Source organism: Rattus norvegicus, chromosome 1, assembly GCF_036323735.1.
Source record: "Rattus norvegicus strain BN/NHsdMcwi chromosome 1, GRCr8, whole genome shotgun sequence".
Lineage (NCBI taxonomy): Eukaryota > Metazoa > Chordata > Mammalia > Rodentia > Muridae > Rattus > Rattus norvegicus.
The window spans coordinates 239,458,081-239,486,036 of record NC_086019.1 but is presented as its reverse complement, the minus strand read 5'-3'; the positions used below and the strand labels follow the sequence as shown (position 1 = coordinate 239,486,036).

Sequence of the window (27,956 nt, the reverse complement as noted above, 5' to 3'; positions counted from 1 at the left end):
ACAGTTGCAATTTTTACTTCAGGGCTACTTGGACTGTGTTTAGCACAAAAGATTAGGACCCCACTTTGGGCTGTGGTGAATCCAGGAAGGCTCCCCTCCAAGCTGGACTGGCTTCACCTGCCTTGCTTGTCTACCCCAGGAGTGCCCTTCCAATCTGATTCTCAATACAGGAACGTAATGGCCATCCAAGTACTGTTACCTTTTGTTAAAATTAGAAATATTGAGAAGAATATCATTAGGAGCCTAATCATAAAGGACATGTAGGGCTCTGTTCTGAGAGTGACTCACACATGAGTAAGAAAAGCAAGTTAACTGCTATAGTTGTAATTACAAGGCGAGAGAGCAGGCCCTGTCACTTCTTATTTAAATTGGACAAACTATCAAATAGCTACGGAAATCTGAGATCAAAGCAGCTCATGACTAACGATTTGTAGAATTTTTAGTGTGGTTTTTGTATTGCTAAACATTCTTAGAAATGTATGAAATAAACTTTGGTTTGGTTCTTAGGATCATAGCTTGGATCCAGTGTCTTGAGCATTTTAGTTGCCAGAGGCTGTGGTAGTGTCAGTTTCTATAAATCTTAAATTTCCACTGCTGTACTGAAATGGTCTCCTACAGTTAACTTCTGTTAATTGTGATTTTTGTATGTTGTATATTGTCTTTTTTTGAGACAGGATCTTTCTTACTGCTTTATACTAGTTGGTCTGGAAAACGCAGTGTAGTTCAGACTGGCCCTGAACTCATGGCAATCCTCCTGCCTCTCAAATGCTGGGATTATGTATGTGAACTAATGCTCATATGTGAGAAGTCAGCGTAGATTCTAAACTGTTGAGCTACTGGATAATCAGTCCAGGGACCTGAGAGAGGTTCTTCTTCAAGCCTTAGCTCATGCTCTCAGAAGCAGACTTCTCAGCAAACCGAGGAATCAGATGCATTTACTTTATGTCCAGGGCAAAGTCAGAGATAGGAAGTTGCTTCTTAGCAGAGAGCCAACAAAGAGAATGCCCTTCATATTTTGAACAGGGCTGGACCTCAAAGATATGTGTCCTGTGGATTTCATAGGCCTGTAAGACTCCAAGGGAATCCATGTAGGAAAAGAGCCAAGGGATGGACTTGGGTATCTGCTCAGGGAATTGCAGGGAATGATTTCCCCCTGGATTGAAGGAAAAAACAAAAGCAAAAATCAAACAAAAACAAAGCAAGCGTTCTAATGTCACCTCTTTCCTTAGAGTGTCCACCCACTAGGTTTGAATTCTCGTGATTCCCTGCCATCTCATCCCCAGGCTGTCACTCTACCCAGACTCATTCTCTTAAGAACTTAACAAGGTCATCTGACTAAATCGTGTGCCTGTGTAGGGTAGGAACATGTTCTTAGCTAGCAGTGTGCCAAACCCTGACTAAATAAGGGAGTCTCTTCTCAGGGAAGTCTTCTCTGTACAGCTAAACGGTTGGGGGAAGGCGATTCCACTGAGGATTCAGCCCTTAAAGAATGTAGATGTTACCATGGTGTAAGTATGAAATGTACCTTGTAGGATTATGTAAACAGAACCCAAATATAGCCAATATAGGGAGCGGCCACTCCAGGGACTAGAAGGGAGTGCCTCACATAGCCGAGCTCTCTAGATCTTCATCCCTACCTTACTGAAGAGGAGGTGGTCTTGGCACATTGTTTGGACAAGAGAGTAATAGGACTCCTTGCTGGTAGAACTTGCCACAAACAAGCAGCTTCAGAACTTCCTGAAAATATTTTTTTAGAAGAATCAAAGATGGCTATTCAGAGAGAAATGTCACCCAGGAAGCTTCTTGCTCCAACACTGTTGAAGGCAGTTTGCTCTGTAAGATCCCCAGAGCAGAAAGTGAGCCAGGAAGTTAGCTCCTTGCTCCACAGTGTCTCCACTGTGGCCTGCCCACAAAACTCAAACTGACATTATGCCAGCCGATAAATGAAAAAACAAACAAACAAAAACCATGCAGGTTGGGTCCCAGATTAGAGTTTGCCAGTCCAGCAGTAGAGGGTGAATTCGTACCTGAGAGGCAATACCTCAGTACTGACACAGGGAATAAAGGTCCCTGTCCTCACAGGATTCACCTTTCCTCTGTTCAGGCTGGCAGTTGTTTCACACTTGTTAAACTTCTGAGTTTATTCCTGGCCTGTCCCCATCGTGACTCAATACTAAGGGCGATGGAAGATTAGATTTCTGTTTCTTGTTTGCCTCCTAAGCCATGGGAGGCATTTGGAGCAGCTTTTATCAAGTGTCACATGGCTTGGTGACATTTCACATGTCTTGCCTAATGCCTGTGAAGGTGCATAACACAGCTGAAGCTGGAGTCGCCTGTGAAGCCATTAGAGGATTTTTTTCTCCGAGTTCGATAACACACTCCAGGGTTCTGGTTTGATTCATATGAGGTAGGTGTTCTCTTTACTCACGACTGCATTTCTTGTTGATGCGTGATCTGGCTCCTTCCTCCAAAGCTTTGACTCGCTAGGTTTCTCTGTGGTCTCTTTCTTTACAACACAGTGCAGAGTGGAAGTCAGCGCTGTGTTTGCTAGTTAGACATGCTCAGCCTTAACCTTGACTCCTGGTTGCCCTGTCTCCTCTGCCTTGTCTTCTTTTCAACATTTCTGGGCTCCCTTCTTTCATTGTGTTTCCTTAACCTCATAACAACCCTGAAGGGCTTGATATTCATTAGGTGGATTTGGGGGTGGTTCGGACATTAAGGCCTGTTATAAATTCTTTTAAGTTTTCTGTTTATATTTCAAACTAGATTTTGTAGGATAACTGCATAAAGCAGAGTCGACACTGTAATCTTACTTCCTGGTAACCATGACAACATAAAAAAATAAAAGCAAAACATGTTTGTGGTTAGTACACAAACTCAACAGAAGCTATTGACCAGATGTATAGGCTGCATCAAATGTGTGAGTAGTATACTTGTGGGGGTTTTCCCCAGAAAGGGAGGGAGTATTTGTGGCTTGTCACCATTTGCTCTTAATACGAACGTTAAATTTTATCTCTTAATTCTGCAGCTAAGATTTCTCTGCTTACAGTGTTTTGGAGATCTTGTCTAACCACACATAAAAATCTTGGTTTTTGGCTCTGGCGATGGTATGGTATTCATTAAATGAATATAGAGTAATTAATTTCACCTTTGTCTCTCTCTAGGCATGTTAAGAGTGGCCAGGTTGTGCCTGTGTGTGTGCTCAGCTCTTAGATTTCTTGTGTTCTGCCCTATGCGTAAATCTCGCTGTTAGATTCGTTCATTTAATTCCTGTCAATGGGATTTCTGAACCAAGATTAAGTGCACCTCACTAGATAAACATTGCCAAGCTGGATTCCCCAAAGGACACCATTTTTTTTATTTTAAACCAAATTCACATTCTTAATTTTTGTTAATGTTATACTGGTAATAATTGTATTAACTTATGAGCCACAGTAAAATCGTAAGGTGTCTGTCTGTTTGAGAGTCTTAGTGTGTGACCCTGGCTGGCCTGGAACTTAACTGCATAGACCAGGCTGACCTCAAACTCAGGTCTACCTGACATCCACAGTGAAGGGATAAGGTACATGCAGTGTGTTTGCAGTAATGAAACCGGGCTCTGTAAGGTATTTACCACCTTAGATATTTATCTTGTAAGAGCACTGGAAACCCTCTCATAGCTATTTTGAGATTCAATGCAGTTTTGTTAGCCAATGTTGCTTCTTTCCACATCCCCAGCCCTTAGATCTTGCAGCATTAATTATGTATATGTATGTGCATGTATGGTATGTATGTTAGAGGTATTGTCTCTGTCCTCTGGTTGAGTCAGGACTGGGGTTCTTTCACTCTTCTTTGTCCCTTTGGTTTTATTCCCATAATCTGGTGGGCCTTGCTCTGCACTTCATTTTCTTCTCCTTTCCCCTCCTCATTCCTCTTTGTCCTTTCCCTGAACATTGTCTGTTACATTGACTTACGTGAGCACATTTAAAGTGTGAAAAATTACTCTTGATATACATTACATTCATTCTGCCTTTGTTCAGATTTTTGTTTTCATTAAAGACATTGCATTTATTTTAGTGTAAGGAATATTGGACATCCTTTTTATAACTGGAACTAAAAAAATAAAAGAATGTTGCTGGTTGAGAAAAGTTCACCATACTTTGTGCCATTTGGGACGCTGAGTCATTATATTCAGGGTTCCAGGGCATCTGCACTGATCCTCGTCAGTCCTGTAGTCACAAAGACCTATACAGCATTCCCTTTACCTTCTAAGGAGCGCTCATCCTGGTGTCCTGCCCCTCTGTTGCATTGGCCTTTGTCAGCTCATTGGCACTGACTAGTTCTGCACGTCTTTGCCTGTTACCGTCAGAATGCAGTCACCCTGTGAGATCATCTGTGGGATCGAACGTTACAGGAAATTCTCACCTCTGTATCCTGAGCCCGTGGACTTTTACCTGGTTCATGAGCCATCCCTGGTGTGTTGGATGGATTCCTGTGACCAGGAAGAATAAGAGGTGCAGGGCAAAGGTGAGCAAGAGCAAGGCTTGACTCCAGATTCATTTGGGTTATTTCAAGTCCACTAAATGCAGCTCACAGCCCTAGAATGTGCAACAGCTCTCTTTGCTGCTGTCTTACCCCCTCGTCAGTTAGCGTCTAGACATCTGGGGTGGGCTCCCAAGTAATGATAGTTCCTCACCTCACACATGTGGAAATGGAATGTACAAACGGTTCACTTACATCCAGTGTTGACTGAACCCTTACTGTGTTCACACAATTAACTCTCCAGACGGCTAGTGAGGTAATCATGGCTGTTCTCTTGAGTGGAATTACAAAGGTTTCTCATATTAAAAGAGTAAAAAAAAAAAAGTCTGACTAATGGATTTCTCTCCGATTTCTTCAGTGAAATTTCTTCACATTTAAAAGGATTCTAATGAATAAAAATTGAATTGAAAATGTTTTGTTGCATTTTATATAAACGAAGCTTCAATCTAAATCCCAAGAAAATAGTAAGTTAATTCTTTATTAATCATACAATGAGCAGATTTTAAATATTTTTGACAGTTCAAAAATTATATTTATAGCCATACCATGATACAGTACGTACTTGGTTTGGCATATAATATTTTCTTAAATATTAATAATCTAATTTTTGGTAGAGTTATGGTCTCCTTTCCTTCCTGTTGACCTGTGAGTTACTAACTTTGTTTACTCTTACAGCTCAGTTAATACTATTTACCAAAATAAAAGCCCACAATTGGGAAAATCTGTTGAATTTTCTGAAAATTGATACTCCAAGGCTCTAACTTCTGTTCCCGTTGAGTGACATTTAGCACAGCAAAAGCAACTGAATGCTGGAACATTAGAGAACAGGCTTGGCTAGTCAGAATGACCGTGGTGTCTGTTATGGTATTTGTCAAGCACCCATCTCAGGACAGACTTGGGAGATTGTGGATGAATGACACTGCTAAGTAAGCTTTGACCCGACAGGTTCGCTCCGTTTTGGTGATGGTGGGCTTCTTTTCTAGACAGTATATTGTCATAAAAGATAAAACGGAGATATTTAGACTGTGTCTATGACAAGGGAAGGCTCACAAATGACTTCTCCTGTCCAACAGTTTTATACCAGTTTGATCTACATCATATCTTCTGCTTTTAATTTATTAACCAAGTTGACTAAATAGGCCAGCAGAAACTCACTTGGGTATTTTCCTTTGATATTTTGCATAGGAGGATAAATGAATATGGCAGTGGGACCTACTTAGAAAGAAAGAGTTTCTGGAAATAGTTTCCGGGATTTACTATACTAAGACAGATCTGAGGGTAAGCAACCTTCTTTGTAGCAAACCAGCTGTCCCTGGAGAAATGGAGCAAGTGAAAACAGAATTGTGATATCAGTCGTGGCAAATTTAAAACGTATAAACTGACAGGTACTTTTGTGAGGCATGTCTGGTTATCACTCAGAAAGAAATCCCAATGTCGTTCATCTCTGTACAGGTTTGTAGGGCTGGGGAGGTGGCTCGGTGGTTAAAGTGCTTGCGAAAGAAGCATGAGGACCTGAGCTTGGATCCTGAGTACCACATAAAAGCCAGGTCCCTGCAATCTAGCATTCACAGATGGGGACAGAAGGACCCTGGGGGCTCGCTGACCAGGCAGTTGAGCCAAAATGGTGAGCTCCAACTTCCGTAACAAGATACTGTCTGAAAAATAAGGCAAAGAAATGACCTCAGGCTGCACATACATGATGGCTGCCCATGATGTACATGTGCATTTGTATGCACACTAATAAGAGAAAGTAGTTTCTCAAATTGTGCAGATTAAGAGGAATTATTTTCCAGCTTGTCAAAGTTGAAAGTGCCTGTTAACATTACCAGGTAGAACAGATTGCCTTTCAGTAAGGGAGAAGACAATTTTCCTCCATCTCTGTCCCAAATGTCAGATAATTGACCCTGCTTTATGTTGTGTGTTTCTAGGTGAAGCTAGAAATCCCAGTGAGGTCAATTATTAGCTATAAGTGTTTCTAACCCTGCATTTGTGTTTCAGGAGTCTCGCCATTGGTCAGGTAAAATGTGTTAATTATTGTCATCCTGGGGCAGCACAGTTGCTGGGCAGCAGCATTAGGACTTGGTCACAACACTTTGAGCTGTGCCTCTCGGGAGCTTCCTGCCCAGGCACCCTCTGGCCTTGGTGTGGCTCACAGGGAGTTTGATGACATCAATGTTGGCCATAAGGTAGAATCTGAGGACATTTGTTATTTCTCAGTATATCTCTCTGCGTAACAGGTCCCTGAATGCACGTGGGTAGAGTAATTTAGTGTCTGTAGTTTTACCCTAACTAATTTTGCCCTCATAAAATCGTGATTTTCATGTCTGAGTTTTACTGATAACATGTTCTGCTACATTCTCTGCTAGGTGTCTTTTGTTTGTAGCACGCTTTCTCTCTGTGGCTTAGGTGCTGTGATCCTCTGTCTGCAAAGACTACTGTTGTTCCGAGTGGTTAACCAATTTGTCCCAGATCTTAAGGCAAGTAAATAGAGGCGCTGAGGCCGAAGTCTAGTTAACCTGGTTCCAGAATCTCATGGCCTCTGTGTTTACCACCCTCTCCATAGGGAAGTATGTACAGCTAATTAAACAAACAGGAAAACCATGTAAAGAACTCTAAGTACCACCCAGTAATAGCAACTCTCTTAGCAATGTGATGTCCTCATTCCTTCTTTGTACTTTGATAGACTCCTCTATCTTTGAAACCTGTCTTTCCAAATATATATATATGCAATTCTGTATACACTTCTCATGTGTCTTACTATATGCATTGTTTAGCTTAGCATTTTTATTTGTTAGTATCTCCTGAACATATTTCTCTATATATGTGTCATGGGTGTAATATAGCACAATGTTGTATTGATTACATCATGTGGACCTTTGTTTGAATGGCAAGACGTTTCATATGCCATTTACCTTAATTTATTTTGTGAAAGTACTAATTAATCCTCTCCTGAAATTTAGGGTATTAAAGAGAACAAAGATATAAATTTACATTTCCCTGGCCTCCACGTTCTCCTCTCTTCTTCACCCCATCTTTGATCGAGAACTCAATAGGTGCTGGCTTTATGAGAGCACACCACCCAAACAGCAGGAACCTGCTAGAATGTGACCCTGTGGGAAATACTACTAAAGCTTTCTTGGTCATAACAAACCAAGCCTGTTTTTAACGTGAAGTATTTACCTCAGTTTACTTAGAAAAGTTTCACAACCCATTTGTACTCAACCCTGTAGATTAATAAATGAATACATTTTGAAATACTTATTTTATGTGTATAAATGTTTGCATGCTTGTACGTATGTGCACCACATGTGTGCTTGGTGTCCATGGAGACCAGAAGAGGATATGAAATCCCTTGGAGCTATGGATGCATGAAGTTGTGTGTTGTTCTGTGGGTGCTGGGAGTCAAACCTATGTTTTCTGTTAAGAGCAGGAAGTGCTCTTAACCATTGGGCCAGCTCTTTGTTCCCTTAAAGGTTTTAATTATTATTTTATTGCTATTACAAGCCATTTTAGATTAAAGACTAATAAACATGTATCTACACAGGCAGTTGAAGACACTCCCACTCCGTTGTCGCTCCTTTCTTTGGGAGGCATGGCTAGGCGTTCAGAGCGTCTGACAGGCCTGCGAGCATTTGGATGTGTGCTCTCTGCAGGTGCAGCTCTGCTTGGACTCTGATTTCCCTTGGTCTACTTTGGGATTTTTCTTCACAGCGCACATATATTTATTTTTAATTGCCACTTTAAATGAATAATTACCACTTTCCAAAAACCTCTGCTTTTGAAGAAGTTAAGGGAGAGTAGAGAATTAACCAAGAAGTTAAGGGAGAGTAGAGAATTAACCAAGAAGTTAAGAGAGAGTAGAGAATTAACCAAGAAGTTCAGGGAGAGTAAAGAATTAACCAAACAAGCCCTCTGCCTCTTTTGTTACTGAGAGAAAAGACCATCCAGGGATGATTACATTTTTGTGTTCAATACTTTATGGCTTCCAGGAACATTCTAGAAAAGGAGTGTAGGTCTTCAGTAATAACGGCTTTGTCCCATTCACCTTTCTTTACAGCTCCTTTGAGGATGCTGCTTTGGGAGCCACTAGGGAGTGGCAACTACATTTAAGTTACTCTCTGGATGCTGTTACTTTGTTATTGTTGTTGTTGAGCTATATTTTTATTTATTGTGTGAGTATTTGGCTTGCATGTGTGTCTGTGCACCACGTGTGTACAGTGTCCACAGAGGCCAGAGAGGGCATTGGCTCTCCAAAAACCAAATGGTTGTGAGTCTCTGTGTGAGTGCTGGGAAGCAAACTCTAGTCTTGTGAAAAAGTAGACAGTGCTCTTAACCACTGAACCATCTCTCCAGGCTTTTTAAACTACTATCATTCACTTCTTGAAGAGAGTCTTTGGGTCCAGACACTAAGAAAAGGGAGACATGAGAAAGAGAACTCTCTGGAGAGCAGACTCAACTGCATGTGAGGAGCTGGTGTTGTGGTTTGAGTAGAAAGCCCTTGTGGGCTCAAGACATTTGAATGTTTGGTCACCAGGGAATGGTGCTAGTTGAAAGGATTAGGAGGTGTGGCCTTGTTGAAGGAAATGTGGCAAAGGTGGGCTTTGAGGTTTCAGAAGCTCAAGCTAGGCCCAGTGTCTCTCTCTTGCTGCCTTCAGATCTGGACGTAGAACTCTCGGCTCCTTCTCCAGCACTGTGTCTGCCTGTGTCCTGCCATGTTTTCTGCCATGATGAGAACCTCTGAAGCTGTAAGCCAACCTTAATTGAATGGTTTCTTTATAAGAGTTGCCATGGTCATGATGTCTCTTCCCGCAATAGAACACTGACTAAGACAGTTGACTAGTACAAGTAGGAGTGGTTTTCTGAGCATGGGCTGTGCCTGGCTTGTGGTACTACCTATGACCTGAAGCATCTTGGGAGGTAGGTGTGGCAGTACCTGTATTTTTATATCGAAAGAAAAATAACCAGAGAGGTATATTAATTTACCAGCGTCCAGTGAGGTGTGAGTTTAGTTCCTTTTGCTTAATTCATTTTTCTTGACTGACTCGCTCATGACTTTTCCTAGTCCTAGAATCACACCTTTTCCACAGACCTGAAGCTTTCTTCTTTGCTTTGCATATTCTTAGCCTGCTAACCATTTCAGATGCTGAGCACGGGGCTTCTGTGGGACAAGTATCCTGGAAAGAGAAACATGGCGGGACCAGTCAGTCTTTGCTATGCTCTGTTCAGCTTGTAGCTGACAAGTCCCAGACTTCAAGAGGCAAAGGACTGCATAAAGATGAGAGAGTAAGAAGTGTGGGTCACCAGAGGTAGGACCCCAGCCCAATCAAAAGGGACGTCTGTGACAGGCAGACTGCTAGACAGATGGCTAGTGAGGACAGGGTGAGACTCTGTGGAGACAAAGCTTTGTTGGTTTTGATACTGTTCAATAATAATGATAACAATGATGATGGTGATGATGAGGAGGAGGAGGAGGAGGAGGAAGAGGAAGAGGAGGAGGAGGAAGAGGAAGAGGAGGAGGAGGAGTGGGGCTGGAGAAATGGCTCAGCAGTTAAGAATCCTTTACTCCTGCAGAGGATCTATGCTAGGTTCCCTACATTGGGTGACTTAGTTACCTGGAACTCCAGTGGATGGGACTCTCTGTCACCTTCACAGGCAACTGCATGGCATCCATGTAGCGCTCATACATACATTTGTACCCATACACATATGTACAAATAAAAATACTTTTTAAAAGAAGGTCAGAGGTGCGGTGGGAAGGAAACCGGACCTTGGTTTGTTCATCTCAGCAGTGGAGTTAAGGTGCACAGTTGAATGATAAATCACTTAAGGCTGAAAATAAGTTATACCTACCCCAACCATTAGAGGCGATGAGGGAAATAATCAAAGTATAGCATTACATTTATTTATTTAGTTATTTGTTTATTATATGGAGGGAATACATGTAGAACAGCTTACAGGAGTTGGGTCTCTCCTTTCTCGATGTGGGCCCTGGCGATTGGCCTAAGATTATTAGGGTTTTATATGTAGTAAGTTTATAGTAAGTACCTTTCCCCACAGAGTCATCAATCACATTGACCAAGGTATGTAGAAATAAATTTTAAAAATTAATAAACTGTTTGGTTTTTCTCAGCTCCATGCATAGTGTCATGGGACGTTATGTGAACTGGGCTGTGCTGGCTACTCTCATCCTAGAACCACACCCACGTTTCACCGATAGCATCCTATCCTTCATTCTTTAAAGTGATACCAGAACGTAGAAACCGTCAGAAGCCGCCCACTGCCAACTTCTTGGAGGTTTTTAAGCCACGTTTCCCTTTTAGAACAATGAAGTCATCTCCAGTACTAGTTCGGTAGCATTCTTCTGTCACCTGATTATCCGTCCTTAAAGCACCACTAAAACGTTCAATTTAATTTTATAGAATTAACAGCTCATTTTCCCTCTCGTCCTTGCATTTTATTAGTTAATAACTTAATTAAATCCCGTAGTAGCAGAAACCAGTACAACCTGAGGGAACAGGTTTGGAAGCAAACACATCCGCGTCCTGGTAAACGTTGCTCAACAATGCAGGAAGGCATTGCCAGGCTTAAATCGTCTAACACCACCGACAGTGAGGGGCGGCTTCCTCGTCTGCTTAAGAAGCTGACTAGTTAGACAAGCATGGGCTTGTGACTTAATACCTGTTTAGAGGAGTTACGTAAATAAATGACATCTTAGAGACCCCAGCGACTTAACTTGATTTTGCTCTGCGTTGTGTGTAAATGTGAAGGGGTACTACCTGGCTAGTTTTATGTCCACTTGACAGAAGCTAAGGTCATGTGAAAGGGAGCCCCAACTGAGAAATGCCTCCATTAGATAGATCTAGCTGTAATCTTCTTGATTAGTAACTGATGGGGGAAGATCCAGCCCATTGTGGATCTTACTGTCCCTGGACTGAGTTCTATAGGAAAGCTGGCTGAGGAAGCCATGTGGAGCAAGCCAGTAAACATCACCCTTCTGTGGCCCATCAGCCCTTGCCTCCAGTTTCCTGCTTTGTTTGTGTTCTTATCCTGGTTTCCTTCAATGTAAGCCAAATCAACCCTTTCCTCCCCAACTTGCTTTTGGTCATGGTGTTTCATCCATTGTAACAATAGAAACCCTGATGTAAGGCAGAAATTGGTACCAGCGTAGTGGGGCGTTAGTGCGAAAGACCTGTTTTGGGGAAGGATTGTAGGAAGGTCTTTGGAACTTGGGTTCAGAAAAGCCTTTGAGTGTTGAGAGCTCGGTGTTCTGTAGGAGCCTGAAAGGTAAGAATGGTGGGAACAGTGCGTCTTGGCTGATGAGTTTGCAGAGATCCTGGAGACACTGCTGGGCCTTTTGTGTGAAGAATCTGGTGTCTGGTCAGCTGGAGTTGCAGAGTCTGCTGTGACTAGCAAGCAACCAGAACCACTGAAGTGTGAGACCTTTGCTTTGCCAGGAAAGGTACGAACAGCAACAGTAAGCCATTGATTAGCCTGGTTCCTGGTACTGTACTGAAACCGGAGGGCACCCTGTTGAGTAACAAAGGCTTCATTTACTTCCCAGTCCTGAAGGCAGGAAAGGCTACTGAGATCAGCCTCACCCTCGGGTGCCTGCCGTGGGCCTATTGGTGAGGCCTTCAGGAATGAGGAACCTGTGCAAACGAGTTCCCAGGGACAGACAATGAACTAGACCGGAATTAGTGTGGGTTTTCCCTTAGAAAAACTCCGTCTGTGTGGGGCTCACTTTGGATACTGCTAGAATCAACTACATCCTTTCCTGAACAGTACTCTCAATAACTCAAGGATCTCCCAATGTGCTCTACCCTTTATAGGTCTATGTCCCCTCCCAACATGACAGTAGGGACCAAAGTCCCAACACATAACCCTTGTGTGGCAGGTTAGTACCATGAAAGTGTTTTGTTTTGTTTAGGTTGGAGAGGGGCTGTAGTCACAAGAATGTAGGTTTGTGGCAGAGAGAGCAGGCAGAAAGAGTTGTTTCTCTTGAAAGCTCTGGACAGTGGAGTAAGTGTATTACATGTGTGTTCACTCAGGTGCCACAGACAGTCTCTGCTAAGCTTTTCCTGATAGATGAAAGCTATGAAGTAGTCTGTACAAATTAAATAGAAGATAAGCTTTGTGATACAGGGTTGTTACAGGACTTACATTAAGACACAGGCATTGAACATCAATATTTTCCTCATCAAGCATTCATATCAAATTAGTTGATACTGACAAGGCAGAGAATTGTGTGTGTGTGTGTGTGTGTGTTATAGATAGATAGATAGATAGATAGATAGATAGATAGATAGATAGATAGATAGATAGATAGAAAGAGAGAGGGTGGTCCTTAAAGATTGACGCAAACAAAGGAATGGGTAACTGTATGGCACAGTGTGCTTATCTTCCTAATGCACATTTATTTAATATAACCTCAGACTTACGTAAGTTCATTTCCATTTTTATAACGTCTGGTTCCAGAATTTATACACATCTGTTTTAAGAACACAGAGACACACACAGCCTTTGGGAAGACTACGAATAATTGAATATAGTTTCTGGTTGATAGTGGTCCTGCCTTGTCATGTGCCATAAAATATGGTGCACGATGTACATGTAGTTTTAGCCTGGAGCCATCAGTTCTGCCATTCCATTCATTGTCACCCTGGAATTCAAGTCTCCTAAAGTGCATGGGGCTCCCGATGGAGGGTGAGTTTTAGGCTCAGGCTCCTCAGGGACCAGCACTGAATCTTTAGATGCACTCTTGACGAGGTTTGGCCCACCAGATGGTGGGGTGATTCCTGGTGGCTAAAGCAAAATGAAAAATCTCCCAGGGTGCACTTCTCTAGAAGATGGGAATGGATCAGCTTCCAAGCAAAACAAATTTCTCCTCAAAACAGAGGAGAGATGTCACAAGGGATTGGAAACTGTTTCTCCTTCAGCAGAGTATTGGGTCACATGTGGCTTTCCTTGTCCTTTTGTAAGATCTGTGGAGACAGGATGTCTCTCCAAACATTTGAGTAATGAGGACCTTGCTCCAAGAAGATGGGCTGAGCAGAGTGTCCCTCATAAGATCAAAGGAGTCCTCATTTGTGGAATAGACCTTTGCATCTGACCAGAAAAGTCTTCGTTACTTGTTCCAACATAAAGACACTTTAAAGAACTCTCTCTCTCTCTCTCTCTCTCTCTCTCTCTCTCTCTCTCTCTCTGTGTGTGTGTGTGTGTGTGTGTGTGTGTGTGTGTGTGTGTGTGTGTGTGTGTGTGTATACACAATGCTTCTGCATGTAGGCAAGTGCATACAAATGGTTAGAGGACAATTTCCCCTCCCTCCCTCCTTCCTTCCTCCCTCCCTCCCTCTTTTCTTCTTTCTTTCTTTCTTTCTTTCTTTCTTTCTTTCTTTCTTTCTTTCTTTCTTTCTTTCTTTCTTTCTATCTTTCTGTTTTTCGAGATAGGGTCCCTCTGTATAGCCCAGGCTGTCCTGGAGCTTACTGTATAAACCAGGCTGGCTTTGAACTCAGAAATCTGCCTGCATCTGCCTCCCAAGTGCTGAGATTAAATGTGTGCACCACAATCACCTGGCTGTCTTTCTTCTTTTATCACATGGGTCATGGGGATCAAACTCAGGTTGTCTGGCTTGACAGTAGCCATCTCCCCAGCCATATCTACCTATCTCCATCTGTAGCTTACTGAGACAGTCTCTGGAGCCCACAGGATCTCTTGACAAGCCCTACTGATTGGTCTCAGTATTCAGGGCCTTTATCAAGCCTGCTGATCAACTGAGTGACAGGTCAGTGACCTAATGAAGTGGAATTTCTGAAAGTACAGTCTCCTTCCTGGCCTGTCTCCTTATCTGTCATCGTGGTGTTGCTCAAATGTTTCCAGGCTGCCTCTGGGTCTGGACGAGAAATGAGGAGTGGAAAGCTGTAGGTTGAGTAAGAAAACAGCAATTAAAGACTTAGTGCATACTTGCTCAACAGATGCTGTGCCACATCTCTGCCTTGTGCCTCCATATTTTCAGCACGACACAAGACGTCCTTGCCCATGGAGTTTGATCTTTTCACCTTTACTTTCTCTTTCCACTATTGTCTGACATGATTTGTTTAGTTTGAGGAAGTGAATGTGGGTGAAAGTTAGTCTGGGCCATGCTGGCGAGGTGACATGTGTGCACTTCCAGAATCAGGACTGGCTGTGATCAAAGGTTGTTCTGTGAATGGCTATTGACAAGGGAACAGTTAGTGCTGGAGGGTCAGCTGCCCAAGATTTGGTGGAAGGAACATTGGCTTCCTGTGACGATGGCTGGTTTGCTTGTGGCACTGGAGAGGTTTTGGGCGTTCACCTCCTTAATCTCTAGGTCCCGTGGCTAATTTTCTTGACATTTTCTAGCCCTTTATGTTCATATGTATATTTCATTTTCAATCAGATTGAGTATAAACCAGATAAAATTCCAATATGCCAGTTTTAAATTATGATCAAGAGTTTAATGCTCTTGGAACATTAGGGGACCAGTAGATCATGAAAGATTAGACAGAACTTATATGGTGACAGTTTGTAAATGTCAGGTAGTAAAGTAAGTCTGATACCTTTATTATTCGGTATTTGCTCAAATATTCTGTGATTCCTGTTCTCTCTCCTATTCGTTGCCCCCTCCGTCTGAAGGAGACAGTACTTCTAAGGAGATCTTAGATGACATACCATTTCATCCTTGTACTTTACTCCTGTCTTTGCTGTTCAATTGTTTACTTTTGTCAGTTGACTTTTCCTCTTCTTTAATTCTGAAATGACATCTGAACTGTGGCCTGGTCATGGTATGGAAGTGTACTTTCTGCCATCCTTATCCTGTGACTCGTCCTGGATAGAATGGTCTCCTCAAGAAGACCACTCCAAGTGTAGACTCGATGTACATGTACTACCTCCACATCTTATGGAATGAGAGGGCAATCAGGCACCTATTCTATGGTGCTGCTTTAGAAGGAGACTCAGATCTAAGTCATAATGACTTCTATCATTTTTAAGCTCATAAAAAAAATTATGGCTTAGGATACTGAGACTGAATCAGTGGGTACCAACCTTCCTAATGCTGCAACCCTTTAGTGAAGTTTCGCACATTATGGTGACCCACAACCATCAAATTATTTTTATTGATATTTCATAACTGTAATTTTGCTACTGTTATTAATCTGTTATTAATGTATTATCTGACAGTTTTAGGTGACTGCTGGGAAAGGGCCATTTAACCCCTGGAGGGGTTATGACCCCCAGGTTGAGAACCACTGCTCTAAATGCACATACATCACTAGGTCCATTTTGGTTTTTTTATTTCCTAGAAAGAAAGCTGTGTTTTACTGTTGTTTGGTTGTTTTGTTTTGTTTTTCAATATTGAGACGGCCTCATTTTGTAGACCAGTAGATCTTGAACTCACCATGTAGCCCAGGATGACGTCAACGTTTCACAGCAACCCTGCTTCAGTGTCTGAATGGCTTAGATTTCATTTTGGAGTATCTCAATCCACCAGGGAATTGTTCATCTTACAAATTCATCATTGATCAGCTTACTACCCCCTGGTATGAGACATGATGAGACATGCAACATTTCACTTCTTAAGAGATTTCTGTCTATATGTCTTAACCAGGTCTCACAGTAGCTGTGCAAATGGAAGTGTTGAAATGCCGTCCCAATAAGTCAGAGAGCAGTGGAGCCGTTGCACAAGTGGCTTGCCAGTACTATAGTTCTCTACCCCCTACCCCCATACACACTGTTCCGGGATGTGCTTTGCGCTGTTGGGAAGTGTTTGGAAATTGGAGCGTGCTCTTTCCTCTATATTTTATACTTGTTGTATCTGATATTGGGGAAATTCGAAATACCAGACAAGGGTCTGGAGGTGCTCAGGGAGGCCCACACTTAACCATACCCATCCCATGTACCACACAGTAGCAAGCACAGCCCCTCGTGGAACCATTTGATACCGTCACAGACTCCCATGTCACTGGGTTCTGCCTCTCTCTGTAACTAGCCCAGTGGCAGACTATGATCATATTAGGGCCTTCGCCTTGGTGTCCCCATTACTGTTGCAATGGAGCAGAATTTGAGCCTGAATGGCTGAAAAAATAGTTTTGACATTCCTTTCCCTCTTGGGTATTTTGTTGCTCATACCTGATTTTATGGTTGGTTTCAAAGTGAATAATTCTAAAGCAGATGAGAAATAACAGCAACTCTGAGGACCATACCCGAAGATGCTTGCTTGCTGTATATCTGCTGAGTTTTAAGGGCTACAGTGATAGCAGGCACACCAAGCAAAAGGCTCTAAGCGTGATCATAGTCTGCCTTTGGGTTGTTGCAGAGAGTGGTAAGAAAACAGACATTCAGCTTCTGATGCTTAATGTGCTAGAAACCCAGCACAAATGCCTTCACATTTCCAAGCTCCTATTATCCAGCTCCTTCCCCAAAGAAAAAACTGGAGTAAGCTAAGCTGCGAGATGTGATGTTGCTTCTTGACTGCCCCAACCAGCTTACTGGGGCTCTACCCACTGGTGTCAGTCCCTGCAGCAAGAATATCATGGCGTCTGGGACTTGTGTCAGGGGACCACTATTCACAACATGATGAATGTGGTTAATATCCTGCCGAGGATGGCCACTCTAGTGACCTTCTAGTTCCAGTTAGGCCTCCTTTTGAACTTTCTGGAACCTTCTCCCCAAAAATATCTGTAGAAGCTAGAGAACACGTATTCAAGCCATGAGCCCATTTAGAAAGTTCCAGATCAAACCACAATACTACTCCGCCTGACATTCCTTTATTTTGGCTCATTCATAAAAATAGGTCACTCACAAAGTAATCGTGATGTGTGATGTCAGAGTGCGCCCATAAGCTATAGTCGCTGGCTATAAGCTTTCTGTTTGTGTGCATCAGTTGTTTTTATAGTTGCCGCTAGCTTTGTCTTTATAGGATGCTGAACAGAAGAGGACATTAGAAGATAAAACAGACTTTCCTGCCCTGTGATTGGTGGCAGGAATTGATAGAAAAGTCATTGGACCTAAGACTACCAAACTCCAAAGCTTTCATCTCATTCCCAATTGACCATAAATATGTAAAGAAATTGAACCATGGAGTCAAGATGAGCATCATAAAACAGTAAAACGCATGCTTGGTAGAACAACTGAGGAGGACCCACTTCATTTCTGGATACTGTAGCCTGAGTCACGGCCCTGGTTGACTCAGGAGAAAACTTGATGGATGCAACTGACAGATTCTACAGAACGCTGTGTTTTTAAGACTTGCCCAGGTCATAAGAAACAAGAAAAGAAAGAGGAACCTGTGTGGGGAGGGTAAGGAGATGCAAAATTAACTGTTCACAGGGTGAGTGTAGAGGAGTTAGTGGAATTGAAAGGACAAGGATGTTATTGTCGAGGCTCTAATGTTCAGTTCCTGGTTTTAGTCATTGTGCCATGGTTCTGTGACGTGATACATAGCTAACGAAGGGCGTACCTCAGTCTCCTACACTGTTCTTGCAACTTTAAGAACATTATTTCAGAACAACAGGGGAAAGTGATGGAAACCCCTCGGCAGGATAATGTTACTTACTGTTGTTTTCTGATTCGGTAACAAAAGTCTCAGCTTGGAGACAGCCTGAGGTCTTTCAGAATGGTAGTCACCTGGGAAGAAAGAACATTTTGCCAAGTATTGAAGAGGTGAGTCCCAGTCCACTCCCACGACTGAAAAACAGCATACACAACAGAAATATCTGCCCATCCTCAGGCGGGGAAAGAAGTTGAAGCCCAGCTCAGTGGCCAGTGCAGCAGCATCTTCCGAGGCTGTTAGCACCAGACCCTTTGGTGGCGGAAGGGACAAGGGTACTCCTGGGTCTCGTTTTTTGTATGGACACTAAGTCCCCTCTGTGAGGGCTCTGTCATGATGACACTGTCACCTCCAAAAGCCCCACCCCCCCACGATGACACGGTTACCTCAAGATAAAAATGGAAAGGGATTTCAGTAGTCACGTAGCGCCATGTTGAGCACTAATGTTTTAAGGCCGTCCCATGTCTAAATATAAACATGTTGCAGGCATTTCCCCTGAGCCAAACCCCATGGCCATTTGGTAGTTTTTATTTTATGTTGGAAGAAGCTAGTATCTCACTGCCTACTGAGAACAAAAGGAGAGCATAATTGTGATAACATGTGCTTTGCAAGGAGTCCTTTCTCATGAACATAAATAAAGCCATATCTAGAGAACACTGTGGTCCACAAGTCCTGACAGACCTGTGACGCACTGCTCTTTGGAGTTCAAACCAAACAGGTAAACTTCTACCTAGGAAAATCAAACCTTGTCTTTAGAAACCATTGTTATTTCCTCAGATAATATTTATCTTCCAGTCTGAGATTTCCCCTCTGGTTGGGTTACACTGTTTAATTCAAAGCACAAGGGAGGAAGCCCTCTCTCTGTTCTCTTAATGGATAGTTGCCATGAGGAAGGGCGTATGTGTTTGTTTTAAGATGTTAGGCCCTAAAGAAGACTGGAAGTTTAAAAGAGAATCCCATAGAAATTGTGAAACCCTGACAAGTGGAGTTATTTTTAAACTGTGAGAAAGGAGAAGTAGGAGAAGTAGAAAGAGAGAAACTTTGCCTTTGTCTCCCTAAGCAATGGAAAGGTGGGTGATCCCGATAACTCGGTGGGTTGGACTTGGAGTCAGAGACTTGTCACTCATTTCCTAAGCCTTAGATCTTCAATAGTGCAGCATGATCACCTAAAATCTTTGATATTCAGCAATAATATAAAACATATTTAATAATTTCAATATGTATTGGGGAAAATGTTCTTACTACAAATCTTTGAATCTTTGTTATGTGAGGTTGTGATGTCTGTGGTTAATGATTGTGTTTCTGGATTTTGACCTTAAGCAGGGCATGAAGGCACAGACTTTTAATCATACTCCTGAGAGGCTGAGACAGGCTGGGAGCCTCACGGTGAAACCCAGCCCAGATTTCATAGTGAGTCCCTGGCTCAACTCAACACCAAAAAGAACACAGAGAGGAGGAGAGGGAGTGAGTTTGACCTTTGACTCTGATCTGTGGGTATTCCGAGTGTCGGAGAGACACAGAGTGCTGTTTGCCTGGATATTGTGTAATAGCTGGCAGTGGCACTCCATTTAATAACATGTGATTCCTGGGAGCATTTGCTAGAACTCTATGCCCCGGGAAGCCCAGAGTGACAAGCCTGTGCACTTTAGTTTTGTAAGACAAGACTATTTCAGGGGGTGTTGTTGAGAAGTGCAACTCAGATCCGTCTGCTAAATTTAGTGTTGTCAGCTCATTGGGTCTTGTCTCTCACTTTCTGCCTATCATGAAGGATGAGCGCGTGCGTGCAGAGCTTTTTGGAGTGGAGAAGGGAGATAACATGTATATGTGTAGTTGTATTTGTGGAAGGCACCACCTTTAGTACATCCATTTTTTGTAGCCTTTATTGATTATGAAAGTAATGTGTTTATTATAAAATTTGAACTATGAAATTATGCAGAATAAAATCAGGGAATATTAGCAATGTGGAACACTGACTCAAATTCTTGCTTTTTGTACCTATTTATCTAAGATATATTTCCCCCAAAGCAAGATCATGCTGAGCATCATGGCACATGCCTTTAATTCTAGCAGTCGGGAGGCAAAGGCAGAAGGAACTCTGTGAGTTTGAGACCAGCCTGGTCTACACAGTAAGTTCCAGGCCAGTGTTACATGGTGAGACCCTGTCTTGCAAAACCAAGCAGCCCAACAAGACAGCGAAGGATGACTGTCGGACACTTGCTGAATATAAGCTTCATTCAAACTGACAATATCAGATGCCCCGATACTTTCCATGTCCCTTATCATCTTGGACCCAAGAGTACTAGTTCTGTTCCAATTCCAGGCTGTCTGGAGCCAACCGAAATCCCTGGGTCAGAAGTCATCTATAATCCCAATTCTTAATTCACAAGGTTATTCCATGGTAAAGTTACTAGGAGAAAATGTATGTGACTGCACACGATCCAACTGTCTGATCTCACCGTGTTTCAACTCCAGCTCAGTCAGGAAAGTTTCTAGAAAAGGAAAAGCAAACAAGTGACCTTCCTGTCTTTGAGTTTTCTTGCTGTGGTGCAGAGGAGCTGAGGTGGTGAAGGGCTTGAGAGGAGGCTAGGGGCAGGAATCTGGGGCGATGAGGGGTGGGGGTGCCCAAAGCCTTCTTCCTTCTTGATCACACAGCAGGGGGATGCTAAACTCCCCAGCAAACTGGGAATTTCATTATCTCCTGAACCACCTGTCTCCCTTCTCCACCATCCTCTGGCCCCAGAAAGTAGGAACGACTGGCCAAGGGTGGAGTGGGCAAACTCCCCTTGGTAAGCTATTCACAGAGCCTGCGCTGGTTTACCATGACTGGATTCTTTTCTCTCTCCTTGGCTCATTTGCTGGTTATAGTTCATTTTACAAAGAAAACACTTTTCTTCTAGTAGTGAAGTAAAATTTTTACCTCACCCCTCCAACCCAGCCCCTGCTTGGCTGCAGACCAAAGCCAGAGAGAGCCCCATGCTTGATAGGTAAGTGTCTCCCAGTGAGCTAAATTTCCCAATCCCAGATTGCAGTGTTTTTTTAGTGTATAATCTAGCAGTAGTGACTTTCTCACTTCTGTAACAGTGTACAGAGACACCTTAAAAGGGAAGGAGCCAGGTCCAGGATATAACACATAAGAATTTCCTCTCCAGTAGCTACTTCCCCTGAAGGGCCCTCTTCCCTGAAGGAATCAAGGGCCAGGGGCTTAATCACAGGATCTGTGGAGGGCGTGGCATGCATACCGCAGCAGTGGTTGCAGGAATTCCCAGCGGTGATGGACACCGTCCTTTCGTAGAGCATTTATCATCTCAAAACGAAAGCTGCTAGCTCTTCAGATAACGAGGAAAAGCAGGTCCTTAATGCCAAGAGCAGTTTAATCTGAAATGAGCTGAAAATAGTAAGGGAAGAAACTCACGGAGTCGCCCCAAGTTGACCTTCTTCCAGCTGTCTGCCCACCGTCTCACCAAAGCACAGGAGACGGGAAATTTCACTTTGGCGAGGAGAAGCTCCAGCAGCGCCTGCAGCCTTAACTTGTTTTCAGAACACTTTCCACCCAAGTGGTCCTGCAATCAGTGTTCCTAGTCAGTGCCTCCTATACCACACACAGGACTTAGTCCCACTATGTATGTTTGTGTATGTGCCGTGTGTCTCTCGTAACCTCTCTCCACTCTGGGTGCTGAGGATCCAAACACAGATCCGTCTGCTTGTGTGACAGGCACTTTACCAGCTGAGCAATTCCCCCCAACCCAACATCTAGGTCCTAAGTTCTCAATTGAATATTTGTCTTTATGTTGATTCATCTCAATAAGAAGAGCAGTACACTCAACACCCTGAACAAAGCATCTAATAACTAAGGATGTTACTAAGTAAATCTCAGTGTTGATGGTCCAGGGAGGCGGTACATTAATGAATGGTCTCTGAGCCGTTCGTGCCTCAGTCCAGCTCAGCCTCTGATAGTGTCCAGGTGGGGCAGGGGACAAGTAGGTGACAGCATGGAAGTTTCTACACCGAGTCTCATGACCTTAGAGTAGCCTCAGTAACACAGACAAACTAAGAACATCAGACGTCTTTCCAGTCTGGGTTTTTAGGGACCTGCTACAGATTGGGCAGGCCATGTCAGATTCTTTTCTATGGCTCATGGCTGCTGTCTGTAACTATTTTACAGCACTGGGGAAAGTTTTTGTTGTTTCTGTTTGGTTTTTTCAAGATAGGGTTTCAATGTGTATCCCTGGCTGTCCTGGAACTAACTCTGAACACCAGGCTGGCCCCCAACTCACAGATAAGCACCTGCCTCTGCCTCTTAAGTGCTGGGTTAAAGGCCTCCACCACTACAACCATCATGGTAGGTTTTTTGTTTGTTTGTTTGTTTGTTTGTTTTGTAGTTGTTGTTCTAAATCTGTATTCTAGAAACCCGTGTCTCCGTGTCTAGGACAGGACCAGTAGAGTCTGTCTGGGCTATGGTAGATCTTGGTGGCCTGCTGTGTCTTTCTCAAGAGTACTGGAGTTTTGGCACTTAGGAAGGTCTTGGGGCTCCGGAGGGAAGGAGCTTGCCCCTGGCCTGGTAGTGAAAATGCCTGCTATGGTCTTGGGGAGGCAGCTGCTAACCAGCTTCCTGGAGGCCCTGCCAAGACTGCTGGATTAACAGGGTTTATCCAGTGTCCCAGCCATGTAAGTTTCCAGGAAGATGGGTTGTGGTAAGCCCACAGCAGCCTTGGCACTGTTCCTGGTGGCCACTCACAGTTAAAGGGACATATCACCCTGCACTTGAATTCTTAGGCAACTCTTGTTCTGTTTTCCCTCTCTCTGCTCTCCCTCTGTGTTCCAGTCCTTTTTTTTGAAAGAATAGAATATCTAGTTGTGACACATAAATCATGTGTAAGAAGGTAGGATTTCATGTTCTCTCTCATTGCTTACCCATCTTCCCACATGGAATATCTATGTTTCTGGACATGTACATATCTAAATGTAAGTATAAATCTGTGATAAGGAAATACATCTTAAAATGAACCCCACGACAGGTTGCTGTGTACAAGTCACTCTGCACTCATTAAAATAACATGTATTCCATAGTGAAGAGGCACCTTTTATTGCTGGACCACAGCAGTCGGGTTTTGAGACAGGGTCTTGCTGTGTACCCACACTGGCCTGAAATTGATTTTGTAAGCCAGGCTAGCTTCCATCTTGCCATCCCCCTGCCTCAGCTTTCTGAGTGCTGCGATTATAGGTGTGCACTGTCATGCCCTTCTCCTCTATGAACATTTCTGAATATTTATCCTCACTCGTTTTTAATATTTCCCACAATTAAGAAATAAAAATTCTGAAGCGTAAGTATTATTAAAGATTTGGGTGAATGCTAGGGTCATGTTCAGGTAGAGCAAGTCCCTGTCACACTCAGGTTCCCCGAGGTCTGTCAGAGTCCTTAAGAAAAAGACTTTGAGGGTTGGGGATTTAGCTCAGTGGTAGAGTGCTTGCCTAGCAAGCGCAAGGCCCTGGGTTCGGTCTCCAGCTCAGAAGAAAAGAAAAAAAAAAAGAAAAGAAAAGAAAAAAAGACTTTGGTCGATGGTACTGTGTCTTCCTTGCATGATGTTGGGCTGTTGCTTTAATTTAAACTGGACACAGACTAACCTGCTTTTTTACACACTGACTCCTTCCATATGTCCTAGTTCCAAGTAGGACTTGCTTGTTGTATAAGATATAATTCCTCCCTTGTTTAGCTAGAGCATGCTTTACTTATGGTCTGGGGTGCGTAGTGATTGAAATGTAGGTGTTTAGTACACTATTGGGCCTAGAAACCTTGGGGTTCTTTGGTTAACCCCGCATGCAGTGCGCTATTCTGGTGTTCTTGTCGGGGCTTATCTAGTAGCTCTTAGGTGGGACCTGAGGTAGTGAAAGATCTGTTCAGACTCACTCAACACTAGTAACAACCCGCCATATGTATTCATCCATTCTTCAAACAGTAAAATCCTTTTCTGGGCAAACTGCTATTCTCCTCAGCTGAAAACTGTGTGTTAGTGTGGAGTACTTATGAATGAAACCTTCAGATTAGTAAATGGTGTGGATTCCCTGAGCTTTGTTAAACACTGCAGACCTTCCTGCTGGGATTGGCTGTAAAAGGAGAGACTGGCCTGGATCAGATTTTCTGACACATCGCCATCGGACCTGCTTGCTTGCCAGCTCTGTGTTTATACAAAAGAACGTGTAGTTTACTGGCTAGATTGTTTATAGTGTGTAACTAGACTCAAAATACTTAGTCGTGTGTTCTTGTTTTAAATAAAATATAAATGAACTGGGCTTATTTTTTTTTCCCTCTTCTCTCTTTCTGGTGCACACCTTTTGTAAAGGTTGGTGTTTTTTCTTTTTGTTTTTTTTTGGGGGGGGGCGGTGTATCTGAGTTTACTGAGGAAGAAATGTGAGGAAGGAAATCAGAAAGACACAGAAATGACTGCAGTCAGTAATCACACGAGAGACTCTTCTAGGGAAAAGGTGGGTGTGTGAGCGCCTGTGTCCTCATGATGGGCAGGGTGAGAATTGGCACACGGGCAGTGTAAAGGCTGAATGATCACAGCACAAGCTGGAGAGCGTCATGGGATGCCAAGAGGCAATGAGTAGGCCTTTACAGCTGAGGGGGAGAGGGGTGAGAATTAGGATAGCCCACAGACACGTTTAGTATAGACCGCTAATCCCCAGACTAAGAAGAACTTCCTGTTTCAAAACCGTCCAGTTTGTGCTGTTTGTTACAGCAGCCGCAGGAAAGGCAGACACCAGCCAGGGCCCATCAAGTCTCAACCTGCTTCATGTCAACTCAGAGTCACACAAAGAAAGGGGGCTTCTCTAATAAAAGCACAAACATGGACCAGGAAGTGCTTGGCATGACGGTGTTTGCCTATATACACCACTTGGGAAGCTGAGGCAGAAAGATTAGCACCTGAACTACGCTGAGAGATTCAGACAGGCCGGAGCTTCAGAATGAGATCATTTAGTCTAAACGATGCACTGCAGGATGAGGGGGTGAGGGGAGACCTTCCATCACCAAAGCAGAGTGTGTCAGAACCTTCCCGGGAAACTGTAGAGCTACTCCTCTTAGCAGATAATCATATATTAGTCACACGGCTGTAACAAAAGTCTGTGACAAAGGCAGCTTATGGTTCTCGAGAAAGGGCTAGTTTCTACACACCAGTCAAGGCACAGTCTACCATGGTGGCAGGAGCTTGAGGCAGCTGGTCATCTTGCAGCCACGGTCAAGAGGATGATAATCTGCTCCATTTCCCCTTTGTCTTCAACCAAATACCCCTGCCCATGGAATGGCACCCCTCATAGTTATGGAGGTTCTTAGGTCAACACCTGCTCTGACGCCCCTGGAGATTTGTCTCCTAGGTGATTCTAGGTTCTTTAACACTGGCATCAATATGAGGCACCACAGGCTGTGTGAGACCCATTGCCTTATTCAGCCTATATTCTAGTTGGACTCTGCATTCTAGTCAAGGAAGAACCTCAGGCTACAAAGATATTGAGGAAATAAAAGACAGGAAACAGTAGTAGTATGAAAAGTGATGGTTTAGAGGGGTTCAGCTGATGCAAAGGGTATTTGCACCAAAATATTGAAACAAAGGAGTGAACTGAATAATAAGGAACCTGGGGAGGGTAATCTGAGAGGAGCCTCAAGTGCCAAGACCCTAAGAGACCTGACCCTAACCCAAGATACTGAGAGAAAGCACACCTGGGGCACTTGAGACCTGCTCAGGTGGCCAGTGCGGTTCGTGAGGTGAGCAGATGAGCCACTGTGGCTGGAAGGGAGCTTGAGAGAGGTGGGGATGTAGGTGGCAGGGACCCGAGCTGGGACACTGAGTGTGACAGAGTCTCAAGCCTTTCTGTTAATGGCTACAATCGACAGGATCTGAACACAGACGCAATAAGTGGTTAAGGCGGAAGTGGGAGCATCCCGTAGTAGGAGTGTTATGGGAGATCGATTATGTGTCAAGGAAAAACTGATGGATGGGCTCCTATAGACTGGAGGGGGCATGAGATGATGGGCATATGCACATTTTGTCAGAGAAGAAGATGGGTGGGATCTCCTGTTACTAAGATAAAGGAAACACGCAGAAGGGAGAAGTTTTTAAAGAGCAGGAATTCCATTTTACCATTTTAATGTAGTTGAGTAAAATCTATGACATATTCATCCCTGGGGCTTACAGAATGCCAGCAAGCAGCCCTTTGTACCCAGTAGGTGCTTTGTCAGTGGTGTAATCTTCAGTCCTTAGCTCCCTTGATGCTGGCTCTCTGAAAGGGAAAAGCTCATTCCACTTATAAATAGATATGTGCGAGCTGAGTCTTAGTGCAGTGGATGTGGCACTGGCCTGCCAGAGCTTTGGTAATCTTGCCACCCAGAACTCTCTGAGGACCTGAGACTCTCCTTTCAAGGACATGGTATGATTTCTCTGTTTCTCTGACATGTAAGCCCTGGTTTGTAATAGATACTTTCGGGGATGTCATTCTCGTGTTATGGTAAGAAAATAGTTCCCAGTAAATCTGGAAAAGCTGTTTGCTATCCTAAGGTGCTAAATTCTGCCTTCCTCTACACGCTCTAATACCCTCCCTTCTTTCTCCCATCCTCTCTTTCTTTTCCATTAATGAAGATTAAACTGAGGGCCTTGCAAACACTAGGCAAGTGCTCAGCCACTGACCTAAATCCCTAGCCCTTAAAAATCTGATTAGATAACACCCCAAAGAGGATTTAGACAGGCATTGAAAAGAGTGAGGGCTTCATTTTCTATAAAAGATAAGATGCTTACAGTTAGAAATGTTCAGTTTTTAATTCATTGCTGTTCAGATAATCTATAATTTTGGTATAATGTCAGTTTCTGTGTTTCTTTATGACAAAGAATGAAAACTCTGGGACCCTCCGGGAGCCTTTCCTGTTGGGAAAAGCAGTGGGATGATTAATTCCTTCTGTAAAGTTAAGACATCCAGGGATGTTTTTGCTGAGGAAGGAGCTTACATCTGTCAGTAGAACATCTGCTGGCGTACACAAAGCCATGGTTCTGTCTGCAGTAGTCAAAAAACAAAACCAACCAACCAACCAACAAACAAACAAAAACAAAAACAAAATTGGCTGTGGATCCAAAGCCTGTAATCCCCTCAGCCGAGAAATAGAGGCAGTGGGCAAGAAGTTCAAAGCCATCCCAGGCTACAGAGGAGTCTGATGCCAGCCTGGACTACTTGAGATCCCCTCTCACTTAAAAAAGAAGAGGGGGGAGGGAGTGGTGAGAAGGAAAAAGAAATAAATACATTTTTGAGCCCACAAGATAGTCCAGTGGGTAAAGGCGCTTGCCCACAAGGTGCTTGCCCACCAAGCCAGATGAACCCGGGAACCATGAGGTGGAAGAAGATAAGGTATAAGTTGTGTTTTGACCTCCATACATACCCCTGGCATGCATATGCCTACCCTCAGCCACACAAAATAATAAAGAAATGCAGTGCACTTTTTAACAGAATAAGCAAGCTTTAAGCCGGAGCCCTCGAGCCCTCAGGTTTTTACCTCTCCTGCTGTGGTAGTCTGACTAAGAAGGGCTCCCACTGACTTAGTCACCAGGGAGTGGCACCATTTAAAAGGATTAGGACGTGTGTCCTTGTTGGAGGAAGTGTGTCACTGGGGTGGGCTTTGAGGTTTCAGTAGTCCAGGCCACACCCAGTGTTTCCTCCAGAGCAGGATATAGGTCTCTCTGCCCCAGCACCTGCGTACAAACTAATCATGGTAGTAAGGAATCAAATCTCTGAAAGTGCAAGCCAGCCACCAATGAAATGCACTCTTCCTTAAGAGCTATCTTGGTCATGGTGTCTCTTCACAGCAACCGAGCAGTGATGGAGGCACCTGCTG

At 43.5% G+C, this 27,956-nt stretch overlaps 1 protein-coding gene across 43 annotated transcripts in view; it reads left to right on the top strand.

Moving 5' to 3' along the window:
- Sgms1 (sphingomyelin synthase 1) overlaps window positions 1-27,956 on the top strand; it is a 271,205-nt gene that overhangs the window by 195,159 nt on the left and 48,090 nt on the right. For 4 of the 43 annotated variants that reach the window (XM_063265790.1, XM_063265754.1, XM_063265737.1 and 1 more), the window contains one exon: window positions 9,177-9,266. The exons of 38 other annotated variants lie outside the window; for them this stretch is intronic. The gene's annotated coding sequence lies outside the window, so the exon portion shown is untranslated. Of the gene's footprint in view, window positions 1-480; window positions 2,408-9,176; window positions 9,267-27,956 lie in introns of those variants that run through there. One more of the 43 variants, XM_039081009.2, reaches the window with a different exon arrangement.